At 33.5% G+C, this 9942-nt stretch overlaps 1 long non-coding RNA gene across 1 annotated transcript; it reads left to right on the top strand.

Moving 5' to 3' along the window:
• Positions 1-1908: 1908 nt before the first annotated feature.
• LOC149423855 (uncharacterized) lies at positions 1909-8088 on the top strand. Its single transcript, XR_016302231.1, has 2 exons — positions 1909-1933; positions 7371-8088. It is a non-coding gene; the product is annotated as an uncharacterized LOC149423855 (long non-coding RNA).
• Positions 8089-9942: the final 1854 nt, after the last annotated feature.

Raw genomic sequence — 9942 nt, 5'->3', positions numbered from 1 at the left:
TTGCTTCTCTTGCTATTTTTTTGAAACGTTATTTGTCGTTACTTTAAAACAAAGATGAAACATGTAAGTAAGTGGTCACTCAGTCGGGTAACTGCCCAACCCTGTCCTCCCCAACCTAATTGTCTAATACCTACTGAATTTTTATTTTTAGTTGAAAAAAAGTCATAGAAGACCAAAATCTCATAACTTAGGAATCACTGGTGAGGTTAGGTTAGGTTTAGTTTTAACACTCTGTATTTAAAAATTGGAATCAACTTTTGAACTAATAAAATACAAGGATTCCAGATAAGGTTTATGTTAACTAATTTTGGAAGGTATTATGTTTCCCGTGTTAATTGCCAACACATGCCACCGTACCAAGTACCGTCTCCAATAAAAAAAATTTTAGATGCGAGTAGTCAGATTTCCTTTTTTTGGTTTTTGACATTATTTTTTAGGTGAATCGTCCTACCAATGTGCTGTTTAATTCCTATTTTGGAAATATATTGATGATTTCCGATGACGTAAAAATCGTTAGTTGACAGATTCAAACATAGCAATACTTGGCTGCCTTAGTTTCATTATTCCTAGCTCTATGTTCACTCTTGCGTACTTTATATCGCTGTCCCTCAAATAATTACACAAGTGTTTGCGGAGTGAATAAACATTAGGGTTATACATTGATTTTCTTTACCAGTATATCTTGAATCTATTTGATTTGTTTACGTGTTCTGTGGCTGCTTGATGGTGTAGTAATTTACATTTTTCATGATACATAGATTAAAAACATATGAACATAATCATAAAATAATTAAATATATATTTTTATGAGTCAAAAATGATAAACTTAGCAACGAATTAGGGAATCCAAGCTTCATCAAGAAAGCTAGGATGGATGGAAGTTAAATGAACACACGTTACATCTGAAACTGGAACATTCTGTGGGATAGCAGTCTGGTCCGGTTTCAGGCTGCAATAACGTTATAAATAGATTACACACCTTTGGTAAATCGAATGCTATGTTAGCTGATGTTTTCAATATGCCTCTATTGAATTATGAAGCTGTACTAATTAAACATTCTAGCAGCGCAAATTCTAACGAGGTCACAGCATAACAATATTTTTGGTTTTGTTTGTTCTTCATTTCTTTCATTTGTACTAATTTATATTCCTTTAATTTTTATTTAAAAAAAAATATTATTTCTTATTTCTGTATTCTAGTGTGACTATCAATAACTATCATTTATGTAAATGGTACTCTTTCCGTTAATTCTAAATAAATAAATATGGTAACAGTCCCATTTTTATACATAACGTTGCTGTGACTCGTTCTCTCTGCAGATAGAACGAGTAAACAATAGAGCGTTTTGTTTTTATGTCCAATAGATGGCGCTTTAAAAAAAATAAAATCATATTTATCCAACAGATGGCGCTGTTTTTTTTAAAGGGTGTTTTACCTGTCACAGGTGACATCTATATAATAATATCTATCTATTTAATCTGTACAAAAATTCAAAGCAATCGTTGAAGAACTTTCGGAGATTTAAGATTTTGAACAAACGAACATTTACATTTTTATGTATGTATTTAGATATACAAAATATTACCGTTTGTAATTTTGCATTTAAATATGTTTCAAAAAGAAACGGGAAAGCGAAAGTAGCAGTACTAACATATGTAGAAGAAGTGTGACAAGATTCCTAAGCACAGAATGTAAAATTGTCGATCCTGAAAAGCCAGATTTTAAAGACGGTGACGCGGCCGTGGAAGCCTCCCCTCCTAGCAAATGAAAAATTCCGGTCACATTTGGCTTTTGTTGTGTTTTGATTACAAATGTAGTGAAGTGAATCGGCCTTTACCGATTGCTGTGCCGTGCCGTGCCGGTGCCGTGCGCCGTGCGCCGTGTGCCAGATGACAAATTGAGATGTGAGCAGAGACCTCTCGTGCCGGAGGAGTTATTAATATTTTATTCTCTAGCTGACTTGAAAGATACGGAAATATAAATCAGAGCACTTTGTGTTGTCACTGGTTGGAGTGGAGGGAATACAATGTCATTTTTGTATCTCTCTGTACTGGACGACACGTTTTATTATTTTTATTTTTGTATGCCTTTCAATCCGTGACTGGCCTACGTATATGTGTTTGCTTTGTAATTCTACAAATTTAATGAAGAAGCCCTAGATATACCTATATATATATATTTTTTTATTAGGTACAATATTTTTTTACAATTCAAGTTTTCCAGTAATGTAGGCCTCACTGGGTGGCTTGCCCGTGCTGAGGCCTTCATTTTATAATATGAAATATAAACTAATAATACATTTAATGAGAAAAATTATACATTTAAAATTAAAAATACATAATAATATATTACAAATTAAAAAAAAAATAGTACATTGAAAATAATCTTGTGTGTTTGTGAGTGATGTGTGTTTATATTGGTTTTGTGTGTTACGTGTAGGTTTTATTTTTATTTTATGCTATGAAATTTTGTTAATATTGTCTTTTTTGTTCTTTAATCCATTTTGTTATTTTGTGTGTGAATTTATTTTTATTTTCTACTACTGTTAATTTAAACTTAGATTTTCTACTTTACTATATAACTTACGAAGACCGAAAAAATTATAGGATCTTATAATTGTGGGATTTGTAAAGTTAAATTAGAGTGATTTAGAAAAAATATTTAAGAAAATTTAATAATTTGTAAGTAGTAAGTAGTTACCATAGAAAGAAGAAAACTGAAAGTGCATTTCATACAAATTTGAGTGGGAAAAAATGTTTCATTTAGTCCAGTAGCCCAGCGCTCATTTACGCTCGCCTGAAATCGTAGACCTCCAACCCATTTGAATTTCGGAAGTACAGTTTTGTATTGGAAATTTAAGCCTCCATTGGGCAAATATTTGGATCACGATACACGCCCACAGGGTATTTCCTATTCTTCTTCATCCTATGGTAAGTAAGCTTTTATGAAATCTTGACACATTAATGTCATTTTGAATATGACAATAAAAAAATATTTTCTGTTTAAATATTATATCGTAGCTAGGTAATTTATCACTTGTCTGAATTTTTGACACAATCAGTTCCAATTTTGAAAATGACTCTTAAATTCAAAATAAACGCAAGTTCATTGAACCAGAGTTGCAATCACATACATAAAGATCTACAACCGATGTAAGGATGGGTTGTTTCACAGGATTTAAACAATTCATCAAATTTCGAAGTTGATTTTGATTTTTGTGAAGGTTATATTCAAGTTCTGTTACTATATCATTATTTGCCAGTTATTTGAACAAATTTGCCAAAACCGAAATAATAAAAGAACTTGTTCAAGTTCTGTGAAGGTTCAATTCAAGTTCTATTATTATATCATTATTGAACAGTCATTTCACAAAACTAAAAAAATAACAGAATTTTAATTGAACCTTCACAGAACTTGAAAATAAACTTTGAAATTTGGTGAATTGTTCAAATTCTCTGAAGCAACCCAACTTCAGTATGTTTTGTGACATTTAAATACAAATCCGGGTTTAAACTCAGCTACTCATATCTACGTTACCTCAAAATTAATAAATATCCTTTTAAATACGATTAAATTTTTTGGATTAGCCAGCTCGCCAGATTACTCAACTTGATTTTATCATTTCCACAAATTTATATTCCAAATAAAACTCAATATACATTACTGTACACTAAAATTCTAATAAAATCCATCATTAACTGTATTTAACGAGACTATATATATATATATATATATAAAAGATTAATCCGGTTTGATTCGTGGGTTTGTTTTTTAAACAGTTTATTCCGAGATTCTGCACATTTGACATTAAAAACATTAGGAAGGTTACGGTATACATTATATTTCAAAAAACCACCCCTATTCCATTTGCCATTTTTCGCACCCCTTTTTGAGAATGAATTTTGATAGCTATTGATAAAATTTTGCACACTTCACATATAACAGGAAAATTACTGTAAATAATTTCGAAAAACTTTACGTAAAGCCCAGAAAAAGTCGGCACCATTACGTAGAATATAAAATTTAAAAACACACTATAAACCTAAATAATTAAGAAAGCATAACAAACTCAAAATTATTCGAGACTAACAAGGCATTGGTACTTATCAAACTCTTTGCTAATACTTTAACTTGAACGCAGTTCTTTCTGATTGCTGAAAAAACTCTTTTTCAACTTAGCTTCACGCGTTACATATCTACATTCAATATAATATATATTGTGATTTATTGATAGAGGCATTAATTAAATCGCTCACAGATTGTTGCTTTTCTTTTCTATAGAACTTGCCTAAGTGAAAGTATTGATTGACAAGACGGGGTGACCCTTGCTGGAAAACGATCACAACCCGGGCCGTGCCGCCGTGCCCGGGTGTCCGCGTGCCCCGCCGTGCCCACAGATTGGCAGTACGAGAGGAAGGCAGATGCGGCGTTTTTTTAACTGCCGCCATTTTGGCAATATAAGCCAGGTGCACCCTCCCAGAAAGTCGGATTAGATCCCAAAAGGAAACAATCTAGTTACAAGAGGAGGCTTGCTAGGTAGTGGGTAGTGGATAGCGGGTAGGGCATATGGAGATGCCAGATGGATCGGGTGTGGGCCGGACTGGATACTTTCTTCAAGCTGGCCCAAATACAATTAATAATCAGAAAAATAAAAACAAATTCCCTTTTTAATATTTTTCAACTTAACCAGTTTTCCCCTTCACCTACCCATTCCACTCCGTCATTAATACATCCGACGATTTAGGTTTGCCCCTCCCACCGCTCTCTAACACCTCTCCTTATTTTATAATTAATTAACTTTATAACATATACAATTCATTTTGATGAAGAGAATAATGTTTTCGAAATATGCAGATTATGTTTATAATAAAGTTGGGTTAGTTAAGTAATTTGACTTAAACTCATGATTTAGGCTACAGCAATGTAGAAACTTTCTGTAAGAACTGTTTTTCGAGACATTATTAATTTTAATTAACAAAATACTGAAATATTGCAATATTTCAATATTGATGTACCTACTAGTACTTCAATCAACAATTAAGGCTTATTATATTTTTTCACCTGTAAACAACAAACTTTATTTTTGTAGGAAAGGCTTTGTTAATGCTAAATTTCCCACAAGATGGCGTCGAGACATATTATATCTACATTTGTTGGTAAAATATGTTGACTCATTTCAAAACTTTTTCCTATAGATATTTGTTTATCATTAAAAAAACAATTGAAATTCTTACTTTCCGAAATCATTCAATTTGTAATTTACATCAGACATTTAAAAATAGATGTATTATGGTAAAATATGTATCATAGTTTTGTACCACTATTCTATAAGCCTACGATGAAAAATTCTGATTTTTACAGATAATGAATTGCAAACATTTTTTTTCTTTGAAGTATAAGAATACCGGTGCATAAACATATTTTAAATGCAATTACATTAAACTCAAAACCTCTGGCGACCACATACTTATGTTGAGGATTTCAAAAGTTCCAAGATTTTGGACCCGTTTTAGTTTAAAATCACACTATAATCGGTAGAAAGCAAAAAAAAAAATGTAAGAATTCGCCTCGCCTGCTAGCGTTACTTTTTTAAGTAAAAATTTTCTATGTCAAAACTCTTGTATGAAATAAATTAATAATGGCTTTATTTTCAGATTGCGGGGCACTTCTAGTAATCCTTTCAGCTTGTAACATACCTACAAGCTTAAATACTTTAGTCTGTTTTTTCTTCTGTATTTTAACAAAAGCTGAAATATTGTCCCACACCACTGGTAACTAGTTGTTGAGTATGAACGCGTGCTCCAAAGTATCACATAAACCTAATATTACAATTGAAACATACATTATTATTCAACATATTATATACACACTACATTAAGTTAGAAGACTGACTTTTTTTAAAGGTTTTTAAAGAATATTAATTATTTACAAACGTAGTTCAAACAGTGAGATTCTACCATCATAGTGATCGTTGTTTAGACATGTAAATAGAAGTAAATATCATAATCCATGATGAAAATTGTGACAATATCAACTGTGAACTACTTAATCCTATGTGTACTGTAATCAACTCCTCTTCTGAAATCAAATATCTTGGTGTGATCATCGATGAAAATCTGAAATGGAAAAGCCATATTAGGGAGTTAGTAAAGAGAATAAGGAAATGTATATATATATTTGTTAGGTTAAGAAATATTTTAAATGTGAAAATACTAAAAAATTTATATTATGCTCTTGTCCACTCCCTGCTTATTTACGGAATCATAGGTTGGGGAGGATCTTATAAAAACAACCTAAACTCAGTAAAAGTCTCGCAAAAAATTATTATAAAAGTAATACTTAAAAAAAACTCTACTTTCCCAACAAAATTGCTTTTTAAATTGTTTCCAGTACCAAATTATGATGATATATTTAAGCAAACTTCCATTATAAAAATGTGTAAAGAAAAAAATAACACAGAATATCAAGAATTTTATAACTCATGAGAAATGGAAATCAATTTATTACGCCAATCTTTAAAACAACTCAAATGCAAAACCATTATATTTACCAAGCCATAAAAAACTACAATAATCTCCCTTCCGAATTGCGCTGTATTACGAACCAACAAGAACAAATAAATAAAATCAAACTTTTTTTCCAAAAAAACTTATATTAAACAAAAATAAAAATATATTTTTTTAAACTTCCGATTTAGTTGTCCGGGTTAAGTCTTCCCCAAAGGAAAAACTTAACCCTTCTACTCACTTTTCCACAAATGCTCATCTAGTTAATCAACATTATGTAAGTGCATTATATAAGCAAAATAAATACAAAACAATACAAGAACAACAACACGTCAAATCACCAGATATCAAATGGGAAAAAAAATTCACCGTCTCCAGATATTTTCATATCAGAGGGTTCGGCTCGGTAGAACTTCTAACAGGGCCTATAAATCCTACTGATCCCTCAACATAAATATTTAAAAAATCTTTTGTTATCCTACATGTATTCAAAATGACCGACTTTTGCATCTTTATATATAAATTTTTTGATAGATCTAATACGCCTAAATTTTTAATTAGAGAGCTAGGTATAATGCCAGTAGCCGAAATAACGAATGGTAATAATAATAATAATAATATATATATATATTATTATTATAATATATATTATTATATTATTATTATTATATCTCATTATGAATTATGAATCTAAGTAAGAATCGTGGCTCCCTTATCAGGCACTAGAGCTCCTCTTTTCTGATAAGGTATACATGACCATATATGAACCTTAATATTATATTTTGCAAAATATGTATGTATTAATGTAACCCATATGATGTATATTAAAATAATAAAAAAAAAAAAATAAAAAAAAAATGTAGCGGTTATGTCACCGCTCCTAGAGTCATTAAAATCATAACCAGACGGCATGTGTTAAACAGCCGAGACAGCAATCATTCTTACGAAACTTCGGTACCACCATACGTAGACTGCTGACTTGCATATAGGGTGATACAAACGCTCACACAATAAACCGAGTCAGCGGTCCTGCGGGTTCGAAGTCCAGACGCTACTCCAACCCGTGGCAGACGAGAACAAAGGAATCGGCAGCTATATAAGCGGTGGGAGGACCTAAGTACATCAGTCAGTAAGTCATCAACCTGCCGCTAACGATTTACTAATCTCACGAGTGACAACTGGGGGGCCCCGCGCCCCTCCGCGAAGGACACATACCCGGCTTCGCCCGTACCATCATGGACTCTATCGAGACATCAACCTAGCGCCTTGTCCGGATCGCCGTCCCTGGCAAGCGCTACTCGGATTACAAGCGCCCTGTTCCCAGCATCTCTGACCAGCGTTTCTTCCACGCATCATGACCACCACGAGGACACGCAGCATCCTCACTGGTCACACCGCGCCCGTTCAACCGCATACAAGGTCCACCGCACCTTTGGCCGTCTCGTCAGCACTGGAGTGCCTGAAGACCTACGTTCTTCGCCAGTGCCTGACCTTCATCGAGTCCTGGTCACCAGCGCCCGGCGTCGACTCACTGACCCGCGCTTGACCACCACATCATCGCAGCAACCGGAGTATTCAACATCTGTCCTACATCATCTCCTCGTGACGGCAACTGACTCTCAATAAACACCACAACAACAACATCCTTATCTTTCATTGTCTCACTACCAATTCTCATAGACACAACCAAAGTTTACCGCTATCACCTTGTCTTTATATTTCACCCATGTGTCCAGTCCCGGCCTGGATAGCGGCGCGGCGCAGTCTTTATATTGCTCCTGAATACCAACAGGAACTTTAAAGAATGTAATGCGGCCCGCGCTATGACGAATTTCGCCTTGTCGTGAAGTTTATTTATATTTTCAATGATATTGAATTCTTTTCTTCTTCAACTTCCCAAATTCAAATATAAATGTTAACCGCAGCTATTCCCGTTTGATATCTTGCTCACAAAACGGTACAGTCTCTTTAACTCGAGATGTCTCTTTAGAATGGCAACAAATTTAAACGATAACGGATAAAAAAATTCGCCTGAAATTTTTTTGATCATTTAATTAATTTAGACCATTAAATATTTGCCAATATTGTTAATCTTTTAATGGATTTTTTTCCAAATGGGACAATTCATGATCAAATAAGACTGAAGACAATTGAGTTGGATCGAGAAAAATTGGAATATAGGTACCTTACTATCCTACTCTAGTTACTAAAAAGCTTAATCCATTTCAAGAAAGGTTTGATTTGACTGGTGGGTTTACACCGGGGTGATACTAAGAGTATTTTTTATTGTAACCATAGCAACATAACCTATAATTTTTAACTGTACATATCATTCTTCGACTGATGGCTGATATCTTTATATATGTTTGCAAAATTCTGCACGAATTAAATGCATAGATATAATATCTTTATAGTGTCTTGGATTAATGATTTAAAATTTAATGTGCGACATCTATTGACTTTTTCTGATTTCTTGAATGAATATTTTTATGATGTAAAAGCTTGATGATTCAAACCTCGAATTGTAATATTTAATCATTGAAGACAATATTGACGCTCTCATACAAAATATGTGAAATAGAAAGATATGATACAATTGAAAATAACGTAAGTATGTTGATATGGTCGAATAAACTCAGTAATTAGACCACTTCCCCTGTAAGGAAGAGGACTGATAATTTTTCTGTCTTTCCTTTTTCACGTGTTTCGTTTGAGAGTCGTTAATATTGCCATTATATTATGAGGATCTAGAGGGTACATGCATGAAGGGTGGGTTGGAATCTGAGTGTCAGTGTGTCCAGAAAATACTGACGTATGAATCCATTTCTTCCAATGCGGAGCAGGACGATGGGTCGATAGAGTCCTGTTGGAGAAGCTGATATGTGTTTCCCTCAACCAGTGTCTCCTGATCGGCCTGATACGCAGTAGTTGGGCAGACACAGCCGCCGCCAAGACAAACCTCACCTCATAAACCCGGCCACCCCTGCTAAGTCACCAAACATAGTGAACCACTTGTTGTGAAATATGGTAGAGGTTTTGGTTATCCGATAAATGGTTTCCGGAGCGGCCGTATCCATACCCACCTCCCAAATTAATATTAAAATTTAATTTGTTTTATTTTTTAGATACGTTATTTCATTGTCAAAATAGCATTTTTAATTAATCCTCGTTACACCAACTAAACTGATACGTGTAACTCTTTCAAATTTTGCTTTTAATGACATTAAAATTGTAAAAATCTTTAAATTTCTCCACATTTTAAGGTAATGCAGTACTTTTCAATGAAACTGGTATTTTTTTACAATGATGTCTTTCTCCGCAATTTATTTTTACAAGTCACCCCCTAATCAGGTTACGGGAGACGGACAAGAAAATCCTCGGAAACTGAGAAGATGGTGATTGCTTAGTGCCTTTTTCAGGTAAAACTACCCTTAG

The sequence above is a fragment of the Hesperophylax consimilis genome, chromosome 5 (assembly GCF_061612785.1).
Source record: "Hesperophylax consimilis isolate HC1 chromosome 5, BYU_Hcon_1.0, whole genome shotgun sequence".
In the NCBI taxonomy this organism is placed as follows: Eukaryota; Metazoa; Arthropoda; class Insecta; order Trichoptera; family Limnephilidae; genus Hesperophylax; species Hesperophylax consimilis.
Note: the sequence above shows the minus strand (reverse complement) of the source record. Positions and strands in the feature narration are given on the sequence as shown.